The sequence below is a fragment of the Kogia breviceps genome, chromosome 2, assembly GCF_026419965.1.
Source record: "Kogia breviceps isolate mKogBre1 chromosome 2, mKogBre1 haplotype 1, whole genome shotgun sequence".
NCBI classification, from domain to species: Eukaryota; Metazoa; Chordata; class Mammalia; order Artiodactyla; family Physeteridae; genus Kogia; species Kogia breviceps.
Window position 1 is genome coordinate 111914365 of NC_081311.1, and position 20282 is coordinate 111934646.

Consider the following 20282-nt stretch of genomic DNA (forward strand, 5'->3'; position numbering starts at 1 on the left):
ATTAACAATGGAATTGCTATATGATCCAGCCATCCTATGGGGTATTGGGTATACACTGGGTATACATCCAAAGGAAATGAAATCAGATTCTTGAAGAGCTATCTACAATCCTACGTTCATTGAAGCATTATTCATAATAGCCAAGATATGGAAACAATTGAAGTGTTTGTCAATGCATGAATGAAGAAAATGTGGTAAATATATACATCAGAATATTATTCAGCTTTTAAAAAAAGGAAATGTTATTATTTGCAGCAACATTGATGAAACTGGAGGACATCATGCCTACTGAAATAAGCCAAACCCAGAAAGACAAATACTGTATGATGTCACTTATAAGTGGAATCTACAAAAGTCAAGTTCATAAAAGAAGAGAGTAGAGGACATTTAGCAGGGACTGGGAGGTGAGGGAAATGGGAAGATGCTGGTTCAAGAGAATAAAGTTTCAGTTATGCAGGATGAATAAGTTCTGGAGATCTAATGTACAGCGTAATGACTACAGTTTATAATACTGGATAGTATACTTGACATTTGCTAAGAGAGTAGATCTTAAGTGTTCCCACCACAAACAAAAGAATACAGTATATATGTGAGGCGATGAATATGTAAATTAGCTTGATTGTGGCATTTTTCACAGAAATAGAATGAACAACACATAAGTATATCAAAACCTTACATTGTATACCTTAACTATGTACAACTTTTATTTGCCAATTATGTCTCAAAACTGGGAAAAAATATAATACAACATGTAAATTATATATTAAATATATGCACATTTTCAACTATACGTATTTTTTATGTTCTGTTACCAACATTTTTTAAATCTGGAAAAAAGCTCATTGAAGGATAATTTTAAAAAATGGTAACTCTCATACAATATTAACACACATTATAGAGTTTATGTAACTGAGGAAACTGCTAAGTTGCTAACAATCCATCCAAAGGAGAACCCAAAGAAAACATACATTTATAGTTCAGGAATACTGAAGTGAATATGCAAACAGAGGCAAAAACTGGCTTCTTCCACATTGGAAGATGGAAGTAAATTGAACCTCTGCAGGACAGAATTAGCATACCTATGAACAAGGTTTTGCATTGTTTTCAATTACCTATAATTTGGCGTTCTAAAATAGCTCAAAGGCGAGATAATGCTAGAATTGAATAATCAAGATGCATGTGCTCCAACAATGCATAATTTTCCATTGAAGCACAAATTTCTCCCTACAAAGTAAGTGGAAAAAAAATTTCATTACCCATATCAATTAAATCTTTTTCAGCCTACTCCTAATAAATTATCCATGGTAACAATCAGAAATGGTCCTTTATGTTTCACAAATTTTTATTGAAAATTTCTCACACACACATGCATACATGCACACACATACATTCTTTCTAGGATGTAACATGTGGAACACAAAACAAATAGAATATCACTGTTATTGCTATGTGCTCCTGGAACTGAACACAGTAAGCTGATGCCCAGAGACTTGCAGCACAGAATCTATGATTCTAAGTTCCTGGATCTAGAATTCACCTTCCCTCCAAAAAACGACAACTTCCTCTACTCCTGAATATACTAAACTTAGGACTAGTTTAGGACCATGTGTGGAACTAGATGCAGTCATGTGAGAATAGAGGCTTCCAGAATTGGTGATCACTCAGACCTGATCTGAAAGTTAGTCCTCTTTACCATTCTTTGTAGGTTTCCCTGTAAAAAATATAAAATGTATTTTTTTTAAAAAGTAAGAAATGAAATGAATATGATCATGTCAAAAATATCTCACCTGTCTCAAATGACATTATCTCTCCTTAAAAGGAACACTGACCTTCATCCAAAGCTTCTTTCTGCTTACTTGCTAGTTCTACTGTCTAAACATAGCCCAAACCTAGCCACTTTTCCAGAAGCTGCAGGAGTTGCTTTCTGCCATGTCTAATTTTGAGATGATAATCCTTTGACAGCCCTTCTGTTACTTGTTTAATCTTTAACATTCTGATGCACCCAAATTTGCAGCCATCCAGGTGGAATCAAAACCTGGAAGTGATTCATCACTTTGAAGAAATTAGACACATTCTTTCATAGTCCTTTCTTCTTTTTTTCTTCCACATCCCTAATTTCTACCCCTAGAGACAGAGAATATATAAACCTGACAAACAATAGATAAGTAAATGAAATCAGCATCTCAGAAAGGAAGAGTTTAGACTCAGACAAAAAGTTCAAAAAAGAAACAACCTGATTCGTTTCATTAGCATTTCAATAGAATTTGGGCCTTCTCAAGAGGGTGGAGTAAGATTCCACCAAGTGTCATCTAAAATGAAGGCTTTGGAACTCTTGACAACTAGGGGAGAAGGTAATCATTTTACTTAATTTGTTTTTAGGTTCACTCATTTAAAAGAACTAACAGTTGCATTGCTCTTGGCAGAATAACAACTGTGATTGCAAGCTTTTCTCTTCAGTGCACTGGAAATATCAGCAAATGTCTCCAACTGAGAGTGAGACATTGGCAGTATTTCCTCATATTAAGTGCTTACACATATTATTTTTCTCCTCCACCCTTTGACAGTCCAATTTTGATAAACTTTAAAACAAATTCTTAAATAATGCAATCATCCAAATCATCGTTTCATAAAAGTATAGATACAAATGTATACATTAATTCAACAACCCTCTGATGAGTTGCACTAATCACACCAATGTGAGCCCAATGTGGTTAATTTTAAACACAGCAGGATTTAACCATGTATATACTCTAAAGCTACACAATTCTGAGTAAGGAGGTGTTTGAGCATGAAAATGACAAATTATATATTCCTTGTATCATATATAGCTTATTTTCCCCAAATATCTTCCCTATTCATCAATGATAGTTAAAGACAATTAAGTTTTTATATACAGGAGTTTGAGATTAAATTCTATTCACACTATGTCATCAACCCATGAATACTGTAAATTGCATCTACATAGGAAGTTTTTTTAATAGCTTCAGAGTTGATAGTTTCTTTTTAGAAATTCTAAACATTTTATATACATATATACACATATATATATAAATACATTTTTTTTTCGAAAAGCAAAGTGAGTGCATTCAGTTTACCAGAACTACTGCAAGATTTTTCTCTCGAAACTTGGGGTAATAATTAAAAAGGACCCAAATTGAATCATGGAATTATGCAGAGGCAGCATAATATGATATGTTCTCATTCTTGTTTCCCAACTCATTTGAGTGAGGAACAAGAGTAATGGAAGAGAAAAGAAAAAATAGTAATAATAAAGTAATGTAGTAATAATATAGTACTAATATAAGCTTACATTTAAAGAGTTATCTCATTTTTAAGTGCCTCATTTAGAGTCTGTATACCATGTGGTAGAAATTATATAAAAATGTTCATGTTTATGTCCAAAACCTGAAAGAGCAAAGATAAATACTGATGCATGAAAGAATAGGAGTTAAGAGTAATTTAAGCGTTTTAGTTTGCTCTTTTCCAATGAAAATAGTAATGTTATTTCAGATATGGTAAAGCCCATCACATCCTCCTTAGGACATGGATACCAGCTATAATATTTAAGTTCAGCAATTATTTAATGAATATCTACTGGACATCTAACATTGTGTTTGATCTTGTAGAAATATAGAGTATAATAGAGTAAAATAGAGTATAAAATACCTGCTATAAAAGTTACTCCAGTTTAGAGAAGAAAAAGCTCACTTTGGGCTGTAACTAAGAATGTTACAAAAGAGTGATTTGTTTTCCTTTCATCCTAGTCAATTCTCAGTGTTTGTATGTGGCTTATTGTACACACCACCCTGTGCCTTGTATCACCCAATTAGGACTGCTACTTAGCGAGCACTTGCTACATGCCAGGCACTGAATTAAGCACTTCATATTTGTTATTTAATTTAACACACACAATAAATTTATGAGTTATTTTCCTATCCTTTTTAACAAATGAGAAAAATCAATCTTGGACATGTTAAGCACATTTCCTGAAGTCTCATGGGTCTTAAATATCACAAATGGGATGTGAACCCAGTTCTATTAGAGTCCAAACCCTGTGCCCTTTCCCACTCCACAATACCCCTCCTACCAAATCTGCATGATTCTGGGATGGAGTGTGACTCTGGGGAAGGGCAGAAGGGAAGAAACAACCGAAAGGAACTGGTGTCAGGTGATTGAGAAGAGGAAAATGAGGAAGAGACACTAAGGAGCCACAAAAGACCTTTTGCTTATCTGAGGGAAATACTGTATTGGACAGAAGGTAACCTGGGGGAAAAAAAAAAATTTACATCATCTTCAAAGTGCTGTATGCTCAAAGTTGACTAATATTAATAACGTATTCTTGCTGGAAATGCAGTTTATCTTAGGTGTCATCAGATGGGGAAGGATTTGACTGAAGACCTGGAAGACTGATGGAAAATTCAGGAGGATCAGCTAAGGTCAGTGTGAGCCTGCAGGCTCCACCCTGACATTTGGGTCCTGATTTCAACAAAACTGAGAGTCATTTTACACATTTGCTGTTTATTCACTTCCTAAGCCTTTGGTATGCAAATAAACCTAATAAAAAACAAGGTTATTATTAATGATGGATTACATGATTCTTAACATCAAGCAGACATATCTAGGCTTGCCAATTTTCAACCTTACCAGAGATATATTCATCATTAACATACAGAGACTAAAATAATTATAAACAAATCAAAATGAAATTGAAATTTGCTTTAAAATACTCCAGGGGAAAAAAAGCAAGAATGGCAAATTATTGATAATTACTGAAGTTGCATAATAATAAAGAAAAGTTCTTCACAACATTTTTTCTTCCTTTCCGTAATAAAAGTAAATGAATAAAAGATAAAAAAAATGTATGGGCAAATAGACAATTCTGATCAAGATACATAGATATAAGATATATATATATATATATATTTATATTTATATATATATATCCATTCATTCTTAATAGACCATGGTTATTTTGAACTGTTTTGTGGGTGTGTGTGCATACATATTTGTAGTATTAAATTATGTGTCATGTTTAATCCGTCTGTTTAAAAACAGAATTCTGCCCCTGGTACTTTAACTTAAATTTGTTTCCCCTTTCATGTGCTCATTTTTATAGAAATAACATTCTCCCCCTTATTTGACATTTGATACTAGTATTTCTCATTACGAATAAAGCGACACATTGGGGAGAATTGAGCTGTGTTTCAGAAACAAGATTGTTAAGTCCTCCATAAGCTATTTTCTCAACAGCTTTAAGTTGAGGAAGGTTTAAGGATTTATTCTGCCTTTCAGGATTAGCTTATAAATACTTGCTTGTTCTTTTTACGAGTAAAGAAAGGGTTTTTTTATGTGGAAACACAGCACCTGGAGTGCCCTAGATCCTGCAAAACATTTCGAAAAAATGCAATAATTCTATCTCTGAAGCTTGTCATTTTAACTTTAGACAATTCAAACAATTTAGATCCAGTTTTCTTCAATTATCAAAACGGGGAACTTTCTAAAAAATCTCGTGACATGGAACTAACTACTTACTTTGAAGTTAAAAAAAACTGAAAAGTTTAGCAGAAGGAGCAGTGACAGAAATATATATTTAAAATGAGAGCTATAAATGATAAACAAATGGCCATGAGGGCAGAATAAAAGATAACCTAAAGAAAGAAGAAAAGTGACTGAAACCTGGCAGCTATACATTGGGTTAGGCTTACTGAAGTTTGTAGCTCCCACTGTAGGAAAGAGAAAAACAGAGAGAGCCTGGGGTGATGAAGCACTGGGCTAAGCCCCTATCTCCAGTTCATCTGTGTATTGTACATTAAGACCACCCAATGCTAGTAAAGCATTCTTGGTTATTTTTAAGGTGAATTTTTAAAAATAGAATTTTAAAAATGAAATTTGGTAATGTGTGTGTGTATGTGTGTAAGCTTCCCAATTAGCACAAATGGGTCATGCTTTATAAATATCTCCAAACAACTGAGACTTGAAGTATCAATGCCAATTTTTATAACAATTTCTTTGTGTCAGCAGGCAATATAAATTTGAGTTGCCAAAATTCTATTCAAACGCTTTGACTCCAACCTTACCTAGGAGGCATAAATTTCTGGGTGAACCTATTTTCAGTGGACAGGAGATTAAATAATCAGACAATATTTAAGAGCAAATGGATACTCACGATTGTCTAAATGAAGCACCAAGTAGAATAAAAAGAATTCAATATCTTATTTCTTATACAAATATTTTGTTTCATCTATATACAGATTCTTACATTCTTCTAAATTGGTGTAGATTAGTCATTAAAACAATAGAGAGATAACATAAATGTAAAGATTTTTTATATTATAAAAAAATACAACTTTTAGGTATGTCTCAGTAATTGTAGTCATATGCTTTGAGTTTCTCTAGCCAAATTATTAAAATATGTGGGCTGGGAGAGGCGAGAAGATGGCAGAAGAGTAAGACGTGGGGATCACCTTCCTCCTCACAGATACATCAGAAATACATCTACACGTAGAACTTCTCCTATAGAACACCCACCAAACGCTGGCAGAAGACCTCAGACCTCCCAAAAGGCAAGAAAATCCCCACGTACCTGAGTAGGGCAAAAGGAAGAAGAATAAACAGAGACAAAAGAATAGGGACGGAACCTGCACCAGTGGGAGGGAGCTGTGAAGAACGAAAGGTTCCCACACACTAGAAACCCCTTCGCGGGAGGATACTGCGGGTGGCAGAGGGGGAAGCTTCACAGACGCAGAGGAGAGCGCAGCAACAGCGGTGCGGGGGGCAAAGCGGAGAGATTCCTGCAGAGGATCGGTGCCGACTGGCACTCACCAGCCAGAGAGGCTTGTCTGCTCACCCGCCGAGGCAGGTGGGGCTGGGAGCTGAGCCTCGGGCTTCAGTCGGATCCCAGGGAAAGGTCTGGAGTTCGCAGAGTGAAAACAGCCTGAAGGGGTTAGTGTACCACGGGTAGCTGGGAGGGAGTCTGGTTGAAGTCTGGAGCTGCCAAAGAGACAAGAGACTTTTTCTTGCCTCTTTGTCTCTTGGTGCGAGAGGAGAGGGGATTAAGCGCACCCCATAAAGGAGCTCCAGAAACAGGCGTGGAGCTGCCGAAGAGACAGGAGACTTTTTCTTGCCTCTTTGCTTCCTGGGGTGCAAGGAGAGGGGATTAAGGGCACCGCGTAAAGAAGCTCCAGAAACGGGCGCGAGCTGCGGCTGTCGGCACGGACAGCAGAGACGGGTGTGGGACGCTAGGGTTGCTGCTGCCGCCACCAAGAGGCCTGTGTGCGAGCAGAGGTCACTCTCCACACCGCCCTTTCCGGGAGCCCGTGCAGCACGCCACTGCCGGGGTCCCGGGATCCAGGGACAGCTTCCCCGGGAGAACGCACGGTGCGCCTCAGGCTGGTGCAGTGTCACGCCGGGCTCTGCCGCGGCGGGCTCGCCCCGCATCTGTGCCCCTCCCTCCCCCCGGCCAGTGCCAGAGCCCCCCGAATCAGCGGCTCCTCTAACCCCGTCCTCTCTGAGCGAAAGGCAGACGCCCTCGGACGACCTACACGCAGAGGCAGGGCCAAATCCAAAGCTGAACCCCAGGAGCTGTGCGAACAAAGAGGAGAGGGGGAGGTCTCGCCCAGCAGCCTCAGAAGCAGCGGATTAAAGCTCCACAATCAACTTGAAGTGCCCTGCATCTGTGGAAAACCTGAATAGACAGCGAAATATCCCAAGATGAGGAGGTGGACTTTGGGATCAAGATATACTATTATTTTCCCCTTTTTTCTTTTTGTGAGTGTGTATGTGTGTGCTGCTGTGTGAGATTTTGTCTGTATAGCTTTGCTTGCACCATTTGTCCTAGGGTTAGACTGACCCTTTTTTAAAAAATATAAATTGTTCTTAATAATTATTTTTATTTTAATAACTATATTTTATCCTACTTTATTTTGTCTTCTCCCTTTCTTCCTTCCTTTCTTCCCTCCTTCCTTCATTTCTTCCTTCCTTCCATCCTCCCTTCCTTCCTCCGTTCCTTCCTTCCTTTCTTCCTCCCTTCCTTCCTCTCTTCCTTCCTCCCTTCCTTCCTCTCTTCCTTCTTCCATTTCTTCCTCTCCTTCCTTTCTTCCTTCCTTCCTCGCTTCCTTTCTTCCTTCTTCCCTTCCTTTCTTCCTTCCTTCCCTCCCTCCCTCCTTCCTTCCTTCCTTCCTTTCTTTCCTTTCTATTTTTTCTCCCTTTTATTTTGAACTGTGTGGATTAAAGGCTCTTGGCGCTCCAGCCAGGCATCAGGGCTGTGTCTCTGAGGTGGGAGAACCAACCTCAGGACACTGGTCCACAAGAGACCTCCCAGCCCCACGTAATATCAAACGGCAAAAATCTCCCAGGGATCTCCATCTCAACACCAAGACCCAGCTTCACTCAAGGACCAGCAATGAACAGTGCTGGACACCTTATGCCCAAAAGAGAGCAAAACAGGTCTACAGCCCCATCCATTAGCAGAAAGGCTGCCTAAAATCATAATAAGGCTACCAACATCCCCAAACACACCAACAGACATGGACCTGCCCAACAGAAACACAAGATCCAGCCTCATCTACCAGAACACAGGCACTAGTCCCCCCAACCAGGAAAGCTACTCAACCCACTGAACCAACCCCAGCCACTGGGGACAGCCACCAAAAACAGAGGAAACTACGAAGCTGCAGCCTGCAAAAAGGTGATCCCAAACACAGTAAGATAAGCAAAACGAGAAGACAGAAAAACACACAGCAGATGAAGGAGCAAGATAATAACACACCAGACCTAACAAATGAAGAGGAAATAGGCCGTCTACCTGAAAAAGAATTCAGAATAAAAGATAGTAAAGATGATTCAAAATCTTGGAAATAGAACAGACAAATCGCAAGAAACAGTTAACAAGGACCTAGAAGAAAGAAAGAGGAAGCAAGCAACAATGAGCAACACAATAAATGAAGTGAAAAATACTCTAGATGGGCTCAATAGCAGAATAACTGAGGCAGATGAATGGATAAGTGACCTGGAAGACAAAATAGTGGAAATAACTACGGCAGAGCAGAATAAAGAAAAAAGAATGAAAAGAATTGAGGACAGTCTCAGAGACCTCTGTGACAACATTAAACGCACCAACATTCAAATTATAGGGGTCCCAGAAGAAGAAGAGAAAAAGAAAGGGACTGAGAAAATATTTGAAGAGATTATAGTTGAAAACTTCTCTAATATAGGAAAAGAAATAGTCAATCAAGTCCAGGAAGCACAGAGTCCCATACAGGATAAATCGAAGGATAAACACACCAAGACACATAATATCAAACTGTCAAAAATTAAATACAAAGAAAACATATTAAAAGCAGCAAGGGAAAAATAACAAATAACACACAAGGGAATTCCCATAAGGTTAACATCTGATCTTTCAGCAGAAACCCTACAAGCCAAAAGGGAGTGGCAGGACATATTTAAAGTGATGAAGGAAAAAGACCTACAACGAAGATTACACTACCCAGCAAGGATCTCATTGAGAACTGATGGAGAAATTAAAACCTTTACAGACAGGCAAAAGCTGAGAGAGTTCAGAACCACCAAACCAGCTTTACAACAAATGCTAAAGGAACTTCTCTAAGCAAGAAACACAAGAGAAGGAAAAGACCTACGAGAACAACCCGAAACAATTAAGTAAATGGTAATAGGAACATACATATCAATAATTACCTTAAATGTAAATGGATTAAATGCTCCCACCAAAAGACACAGACTGGCTGAATGGATACAAAAACAAGACCCATATATATGCTGTCTACAAGAGACCCACTTCAAACCTAGGGACACATACAGACTGAAAGTAAGGGGATGGAAAAAGATATTCCATGCAAATGGAAATCAGAAGAGAGCTGGAGTAGCAATTATCATATCAGACAAAATAGACTTTAAAATAAAGTCTATTACAAGAGACAAAGAAGGACACTACATAATGATCAAGGGATCGATCCATGAAGAAAATATAACAATTGTAAATATTTATGCACCCAACATAGGAGCACCTCAATAGAGAAGGCAAATACTAACAGCCATAAAAGGGGAAATCGACAGTAACACAATCGTACTAGGGCACTTTAACACCCCACTTTCACCAATGGACAGATCATCCAAAATGAAAATAAATAAGGAAACACAAGATTTAAACAATACATTACACAAGATGGACTTAATTGATATTTATAGGACATTCCATCCAAAAACAACAGAATACACAGTTTTCTCAAGTACTCATGGAACATTCTCCAGGATAGATCATATATTGGGTCACTAATCTAGCCTTGGCAAATTTAAGAAAATTGAAATCGTATCACGTATCTTTTCTGACCACAAAGCTATGAGACTAGATATCAATTACAGGAAAAGATCTGTAAAAAAAACAAACACATGGAGGCTAAACAATACACTACTTAAAAACGAAGTGATCACTGAAGAAATCAGAGAGGAAATCAAAAAATACTTAGAAACAAATGACAATGGAGACATGACGACCCAAAACCTATGGGATGCAGCAAAAGCAGTTCTAAGAGGGAAGTTTATGGCAATACAATCATACCTTAAGAAACAGGAAACATCTCGAATAAACAACCTAACTTTGCACCTAAAGCAATTAGAGACAGAAGAACAAAAAACCCCAAATTTAGCAGAAGGAAAGAGATCATAAAGATCAGATCAGAAAGAAATGAAAAAGAAATGAAGGAAACGATAGCAAAGATCAATAAAACTAAAAGCTGGTTCTTTCAGAAGATAAACAAAATGGATAAACCATTAGCCAGACTCATCAAGAAAACAAGGGAGAAGACTCAGATCAAAACAATTAGAAATGAAAAAGGGGACGTAATAACGGACACTGCAGAAATACAAAAGATTATTAAAGATTACTACAAGCAACTGTATGCCAAGAAAATGGACAACCTGAAAGAAATGGACAAATTCTTAGAAACGCACAAACTGCCGAGACTGAACCAGGAAGAAATAGAAAATATGAATACACCAATCACAAGCACTGAAATTGAAACTGTGATGAAAAATCTTCCAACAAACAAAAGCCCAGGACCAGATGGCTTCACAGGCGAATTCTATCAAATATTGAGAGAAGAGCTAACACCTATCCTTCTCAAACTCTTCCAAAATATAGCAGAGGGAGGAACACTCCCAAACTCATTCTATGAGGCCACCATCACCCTGATATCAAAACCAGACAAAGACGTCACAAAGAAAGAAAACTACAGGCCAATATCACTGATGAATATAGATGCAAAAATCCTCAACAAAATACTAGCAAACAGAATCCAACAGCACATTAAAAGGATCATACACCATGATCAAGTGGGGTTTATTCCAGGAATGCAAGGATTCTTCAGTATACACAAATCAATCAACGTGATACACCATATCAACAAACTGAAGGAGAAAAACCATATGATCATCTCAATAGATGCAGAGAAAGCTTTTGACAAAATTCAACACCCATTTATGATAAAAACCCTGTTGGAAGTAGGCACAGAGGGAACTTTCCTCAACATAATAAAGGCCATATAGGACAAACCCACAGCCAGCATTGTTCACAATGGTGAAAAACTGAAACCATTTCCACTAAGATCAGGAACAAGACAAGGTTGCCCACTCTCACCACTCTTATTCAACCTAGTTTTGGAAGTTCTAGCCACAGCAATCAGAGAAGAAAAAGAAATAAAAGGAATCCAAATAGGAAAAGAAGAAGTAAAGCCGTCACTGTTTGCAGATGACATAATACTATACATAGAGAATCCTAAGGATGCTACCAGAAAACTATTAGAGCTGATCAATGAATTTGGTAAAGTAGCAGGATACAAAATTAATGCACAGAAATCTCTGGCATTCTTATACACTAATGATGAAAAATCTGAGAGGGAAATTAAGAAAACACTCCCATTTACCACTGCAACAAAAAGAATAAAATATCTAGGAATAAACCTACCTAAGGAGACAAAAGACTTGTATGCAGAAAACTATAAGACACTGATGAAAGAAATTAAAGATGATACAAATAGGTGGAGAAATATACCATGTTCTTGGATTGGAAGAATCAACATTGTGAAAATGACTGTATTACCCAAAGCAATATACAGATTCAATGCAATCCCTATCAAATTACCACTGGCATTTTTTACAGAACTAGAACAAAAAATTTCACAATTTGTATGGAAACACAAAAGACCCCGAATAGCCAAAGCAATCTTGAGAACGAAAAATGGAGCTGGAGGAATCAGGCTCCCTGACTTCAGACTATACTACAAGGCTACAGTAATCAAGATGGTATGGTACTGGCACAAAAACAGAAATATAGATCAATGGAACAGGATAGAAAACCCAGAGATAAACCCACACATATATGGTCACCTTGTCTTTGAAAAAGGAGGCAAGAATATACAGTGGAGAAAAGACAGCCTCTTCAATAAGTGGTGCTGGGAAAACTGGACAGCTACCTGTAAAAGTATGAAATTAGAACACTCCCTAACACCACACACAAAAATAAACTTAAAATGGGTTAAAGACCTAAATGTAAGGTCAGACACTATCAAACTCTTAGAGGAGCACATAGGCAGAACACTCTATGATATAAATCACAGCAAGATCCTTTTTGACCCATCTCCTAGAGAAATGGAAATCAAAACAAAAATAAACAAATGGGACCTAATGAAACTTAAAAGCTTTTGCACAGCAAAGGATACCATAAACAAGACCAAAAGACAACCCTCAGAATGGGAGAAAATAGTTGCAAATGAAGCAACTGACAAAGGATTAATCTCCAAAATGTACAAGCAACTCATGCAGCTCAATAACAAAAAAAAAAACCCAATCCAAAAATGGGCAGAACTAAATAGACACTTCTCCAAAGAAGATATACAGATTGCCAACAAACACATGAAAGAATGCTCAACATCACTAATCATTAGAGAAATGCAAATCAAAACTACAATGAGATATCATCTCACACCGGTCAGATTGGCCATCATCAAAAACTTTAGAAGCAATAAATGCTGGAGAGGGTGTGGAGAAAAGGGAACACTCTTGCACTGCTGGTGGGAATGTAAATTGATACAGCCACCATGGAGAACAGTATGGAGGTTCCTTAAAAAACTACAAATAGAACTACCATACGACCCAGCAATCCCACTACTGGGTATATACCCTGAGAAAACCATAATTCAAAAAGAGTCATGTACCACAGTGTTCATTGCAGCTCTATTTACAATAGCCAGGACATGGAAGCAACCTAAGTGTCCATCAACAGATGAATGGATAAAGAAGATGTGGCACACATATACAATGGAATATTACTCAGCCATAAAAAGAAATGAAACTGAGTTATTTGTAATGAGGTGGACAGACCTGGAGTCTGTCATACAGAGTGAAGTAAGTCAGAAGGAGAAAAACAAATACCGTATGCTAACACATATATATGGAATCTAAGAAAAAAAATGTCATGAAGAGATTAGTGATAGGACAGGAATAAAACACAGACCTACTAGAGCATGGACTTGAGGATATGGGGAGGGGTAAGGGTAAGATGTGACGAAGTGAGAGAGTGGCAGGGACATATATACACTACCAAATGTAAATTAGATAGCTAGTGGGAAGCTGCCACATAGCACAGGGAGATCACCTCTGTGCTTTGTGACCACCTAGGAGGGTGGGTTATGGAGGGTGGGAGGGGGGGTGACACAAGAGGGAAGAGATATGGGAACATACGTATATGTATAACTGATTCACTTTGTTGTAAAGGAGAAACTAACACACTATTGTAAAACAGTTATACTCCAATAAAGATGTTAAAAAATAAAATAAAATTAAATAAAATATGTGGGCCTTGAAATAAAGGCAGCTAACAGGCAGTTCATTCAAAATAATTCAGTGGTAATAACTGCGGGCCAAAAAAGAAAGGAAACCCTAGGCAGACCTTTGGTTTCACGTGGTTAAAGAGGGGCTGGAACTTATTATTTTTAATGCATATCAGTGATTGCTTGGCAAGATATAACAAAAGAATAGAAATGGTTCCAATTATCAGTGTAGAATGCCACTCACACTTCATTTTTAATCCACCACACCAAGAAATACAACACACTCGCGTAGCATCTGAAGATAAATTTTTTTTTTTTAATTATTAAAAAAAATTTTTTGATGGTACGCGGGCCTCTCACTGTTGTGGCCTCTCCCATTGTGGAGCACAGGCTCCGGATGCGCAGGCTTAGCGGCCATGGCTCACGGGCCGAGCCGCTCCACAGCATGTGGGATCCTCCCGGACCGGGACACAAACCCACATCCTCTGCATCGGCAGGCGGACTCTCAACCGCTGCACCACCAGGGAAGCCCTAAATTACTATTTCTATTTATTGAATTAAATCTCTGTCTCTGAGTAATTAAAAGTTCTGAACTTTGAAGGGTTTTACTTGAAGACTAAGCTATAGCCTTTTCTTTTTTTAACTTTTAATTTAGGCCCCTAATTTTCTATCAAGCATCATCTGGGTTACTGTTCAGTATTTTCTGGTCTAACCTTCTTTCTGGAAGAGGATTAGTGTGAGGTTCATAATATAATCATGTAACTCTAATTGGTGTGGATAAATTATACATCACTTGGGCAATTTTTTAGTATCTAGAGCTCATGTGACATAATTAGAATTCAATTATTTAATTGCTAACTGGAATTAAATCAGGTTATCCTGGTCTCAAGACAATATACAGTAAATACTTCACAGAATGTAAAGTCAGTACTGTTTCCATGCTTTTGATATTTATAATTTAAAAAAGCATGTTACAGAAGAATTAAATACATTAGAATTATGAAGTAAAAGGACAGATTGTAATAGACACCTCTAAATGATTAGCTTACACATCCAAAAGCTTGAGGCCCCTTTCTAGTCATTTGCTTACAAGGGAATGCACATTTTTCATGAGGCTATCATAATTCAAAATCACTTTAGAGTTGCTTTACCTACTTTCCCAGCCACAAAAATGAAATCAGATTCACTTCTTCAGAATGGCACCTTGTTTCTGACCAAAAATAGTATCAGCCAGTTCAATCAGGTACATTGTTCACTAGAATGGCAACTGAAATTTTTCTCAGTACTTCAAAAGGAAACATTCTCAAAGAATGAAGATTTTTCAACCTTAAAAATATTATATTGATTGCATCTCAGGTTTTAAGAGAAACTGATGTAAAAATAAGATTATGACAGCTTTTAAATTACATAATTCTCAAGTATTTCATTTGATGCAGAGTATGGAAAATCGGATCTACATATTAGAGAGTTTGTTGAAATATCAGACATTATTTTATCCTCTTCAACATTACAAAACTGTATCCTATAAATAGTAGATGGTTAAACAAAAAAAGCATCTTATTTTTTCAGTACTTGTCATAGCCAAACTGGTATTTGGTGTGACATTTGATTTTTGGAGCTCTGAAGTGGTGAGCATGGAACTTGTTCATAATCACCTAAAGTGGTGACTATCCTGCTCTCTCTCCTACATATATATATATGCACCTGGACATACCTACTCATATACAAGTAAGGTTATTGCAAGAATCATTGTTACCTTTGATGAAAGTCATCAATAAAATACCAAATACACCTAAGGTGACATTAATGACTTTAATCAAAATATTGGGTTAGCCAAAAAGTTCATTTGGATTTTTCAGTAACATCTTATGGAAAAAACCCAAAAAAACGTTTTGGCCAACCCAATATATGAGCAGAATTGTCATCTAGTCATATGAATTTGTTTTAGAAAGATATTGATTAAAATACCAATATTGTCCAAGCATCCCTTATTTTTTAAGGCTCATAAGAACTTACTCAGCTATATGCTATAAGACAATTATTACTGTGGAATAAACTTATTTTTGGTGTAGTGCTGAAACCAAGCACGACAGTGTGGGGACCTCCTGGGTACAAAAGCCTTTCCATGGCACCCTTTTTATGTTTATAAGAAAAAGACTTCAGCCTCCTAGACCTTCCCTGAGTTCTAAAGGGCAGATTCAAACAGTTACTAATCAGGGAATGGAGGGAATGCAGCAACAAAGAAGGAGAAGTCAAGAAACAATAGTGCAGCAATAAAGCAAGGTCCTGGTTCCTCCTGAAGGAATATACATAACAATATATATTTGAGTTCTTCTGCAGGAACTAAGGCCCCCACCCAGGTGGACAGTGGTTAACTTCAGGCTGAGCACAAGATTCCTGGAGCACTGCCCTGTGACCTCACCACCAACCAATCAGAAGAAAGTCACATACTCCGAAGCCTTCACTCTAAATTTTGCCTATAAAAATCTTCCCCGAAACCATCAGGGAGTTTGGGTCTTTTGAGCACAAGCCACCGATTCTCCTTGCCTGGCCCTACAATGAACCCTTTTCCTCTCTGAAACTCCAATGTTTTGCTTGGTTTGGCCTCACTGTGCTTTGAGCACAAAAACTTGGATTTGACAACAGTGCTTCTAAGTCATTAAGTCAGACAAAATTTTCTTTGTAAAATATTTTGTGAGGGGATGTTGTCAACTTTGATGGATTAAATGCAGTTGGATTGGATGTAATAAATTTATTGCAATACAGTGACAGTTTGTTTCTATACTTAAAGTGATATACTAGAACTTGGTCAAAGTAAATATGGAAGTTGATACATTACAAAAACAACTAAAGAAAAAGAAAGATTATAATTCGCTCATAATCGAATCCATGATGCCAAAAATGAATTTTGTTATCAATTATTTTACATACTATAATGATATTATTTTTCACATTTTTTGAAATAAAAGCTGACTTTTTCAAGCCTGTGAAATAAAGTTCATATTTTATGGCAAGAGAAGAAACATTTAAGCATAAAAAATTTTCTCTGCCCCTTGACCTCCTCTCTCCCCTTTAGTTTGTATTGTGTATCAACATTATGCATTGACCAAACCTCCCCCATCTGTAGAAATATCTGCTCAACCTTAAAAAGCAACATTCTCCTAGCACTGACAAGACAACTCCTTAAAAGGTAACATCCTTCTAATGATGACACTTAGATCTGGATTGTGTAAACTGTCAATAATACATCATTTACTATGAAGCTCTCTGCCTCAAAAAAATTATATAACTGTGCCTTGACGTCTCATGTGCACAACAGTTCTAGGAGTTTTCCGAGACGCTGTTCCCGGGTTATAATCCTTATTTTGGTTTCAATAAAATTTTCCATTTGTTTCCGGGATTAACTGATTAATTTTTCGCTGACAACTCAAAGTGGTCAGTTGTTTCCAAACCATAACTTTTTGTGGTTCATCTGTACCATTTTTCTAGATTCCACATACACGCGTTAACATACAACATTTGTTTTTCTCTTTCTGACTTACTTCACTCTGTATGACAGTATCTAGGTCCGTCCACGTCTCTGCAAATGACACAATTTTTTCCCTTTTTATGGCTGAGTAATATTCCATTGTATATATTTACCATATCTTCTTTATCATTCATCTGTCAGTGGGCATTTAGGTTGCTTCCATGACCTGGCTATTGTAAATAGTGCAGCAATGAACATTGGGGTGCATGTGTCTTTTTGAATTATGGTTTGCTCTGGGTATATGCCCAGTAGTGGGATTGCTGGGTCATATAGTAATTCTACTTTTATTTTTTTAAGGAATCTCCATACTGTTCTCCATAGTGGCTGTTATCAATTTACATTCCAACCAACAGTGCAAGAGGGTTCCCTTTTCTCCACACCCTTTCCAGCATTTGTTGTTTGTAGATTTTCTGCTGAGGCCCATTCTAACCAGTGTGAGGTGATACCTCACTGTCGTTTTGTTTTGTTTTGTTTTGCAGTACACGGGCCTCTCACTGTTGTGGCCTCTCCCGTTGTGGAGCACAGGCTCCAGATGCACAGGCTCAGTGGCCACGGCTCACAGACCTAGCCACTCCGCGGCATGTGGGATCTTCCCAGATGGGGGCACGAGCCCATGTCCCCTGCATCAGCAGGCGGACCCACTGTGCTACCAGCGAAGCTCCTCACTGTAGTTTTGATTTGCACTTCTCTGATAATTAGTGATGGTGAGCAGCTTTTCATGTGCCTCTTGGCCATGTCTTCTTTGGAGAAATGTCTATTTAGGTCTTCTGTCCATTTTTTGATTTGGTTCTTTGTTTTTTTAATACTGAGCTGCATGAGCTGTTTATATATTTTGGAGATTAATCCTTTGTCTGTTGATTCATTTGCAAATATTTTCTCCCTCCCAAGTAAAGAGGGTTGTCTTTTCATCTTGTTTATAGTTTCCTTTGCTCTGCAAAAGCTTTTAAGTTTCATTAGGTCCCATTTGTTTATTTTTGTTTTTATTTCTGTTACTTTAGGAGGTGGGTCAAAAAAGATCTTGTTGTGATTTATGTCAGAGTGTTCTTCCTGTGTTTTCCTCTGAGAGTTTTATACTGTCCGGTCTTACATTTAAATCTTTAATCCATTTTGAGTTTATTTTTATGTATGGTGTTAGGGAGTATTCTAATTTCATTCTTTTAAATGTAGCTGTCCAGTTTTCCCAGCACCACTTATTGAAGAGGCTGTCTTTTCTCCATTGTATAGCCTTGCCTCCATTGTCATATATTAGTTGACAATAGGTGCATGGGTTTGTCTATGGGCTTTCTATCCTGTTCCATTGATCTATATTTCTGTGTTTGTGCCAGTTCCATATTGTCTTGATTACTGTAGCTGTGTAGTATAGTCTGAAGTCAGGGAGCCTGATTCCTCCAGCTCCGTTTTTTTCCCTCAAGACTGCTTTGGCTATTCAGAGTCTTTTGCGTCACCATACAAATTTTAAGATTTTTTTGCTCTAGTCCTGTAAAAAATGCCATTGGTAATTTGATAGGGATTGCACTGAATCTGTAGATTGCTTTGGGTAGTGTAGTCATTTTCACAATATTGATTCTTCCAATCCAAGAACATGGTATATCTCTCCAACTGTTTGTGTCATCTTTGATTTCTTTCATCAGTGTCTTATAGTTTTCTAAGTACAGGTCTTTTACCTCCTTAGGTAGGTTTATTCCTAGGTATTTTATTCTTTTTGCTGCAATGGTGAATGGGATTGTTTCCTTAATTTCTCTTTCTGATCTTTCATTACTAGTGTATAGGAATGCAAGAGATTTCTGTGCATTAATTTGTATCCTGCTACTTTACCAAATTCAATAATTAGCTCTAGTAGTTTTCTGGTGGCATCTTTAGGATTATCTACGTATAGTATCAGGTCACCTGCAAAACAGTGACAGTTCTAATTCTTCTTTCCAATTTGTATTCCTTTTATTTCTTTTTCTTCTCTGATTGCCAGGGCTAGGACTTCCAAAGCTATGTTGAAAAACAGTGGTAAGAGTGGACATCCTTGTCTTGTTCCTGATCTTAGAGGAAATGCTTTCAGATTTTCACCACTGAAAATGATGTTTGCTGTAGGTTTGTCATATATGGCCTTTATTATGTTGAGGTAGGTTCCCTCTGTGCCCACCTTCTGGAGAGTTTTTATCATAAATGGGTGTTGAATTTTGTCAAAAGCTTTTTCTGCATCTACAGAGATGATCATATTGCTTTTATTCCTCCATTTGTTAATGTGGTGTATCACACTGATTGATTTGCATATATTGAAGAATCCTTGCATCACTGGGATAAATCCCACTTGATCATGGTGTATGATCCTTTCAATGTATTGTTGGATTCTGTTTGCTAGTATTTTGTTAAAGATTTTTGCATCTATATTCATCAGTGATATTGGTCTGTAATTTTCTTTTTTTGTAGTATCTTTGTCTGGTTTTGGTATCAGGGACTATCACAAGATTCTTAAATTAATTACATTTCCAAAGTCCCAAAGCCATTTAAACGAACACGTTCACATATTCTAGGAATTAGCATGTGGACACCTCTGGAGGCTCTTATTTTGTCCATCATACATACGGCATATTGAGCTTCTAACGAATGCCTCTCTCTGTTTCTAACTCTGTCTCTCATCATATACCACCCCCTCACACTATACGATAGCCTCTAAAATAATAACATAAACAAGAAAGTAATATAAGTGAGCTCTAATAATGTGTTCCAGCTAAGTGCTTTATACTCTCTGGATTAGTTTTGATGACACTGTGGAAGACGGTTACTCACCTTTTAGAGATGAAGGAATTGAGAGGTTTGAGTATGTACACATGGGACATGCAGCCACAGAGTCTGAATCCAGACTTACATCTTGGACCCCAGACGTATCCTAGTAACTCTTAACCACTATTCCAATA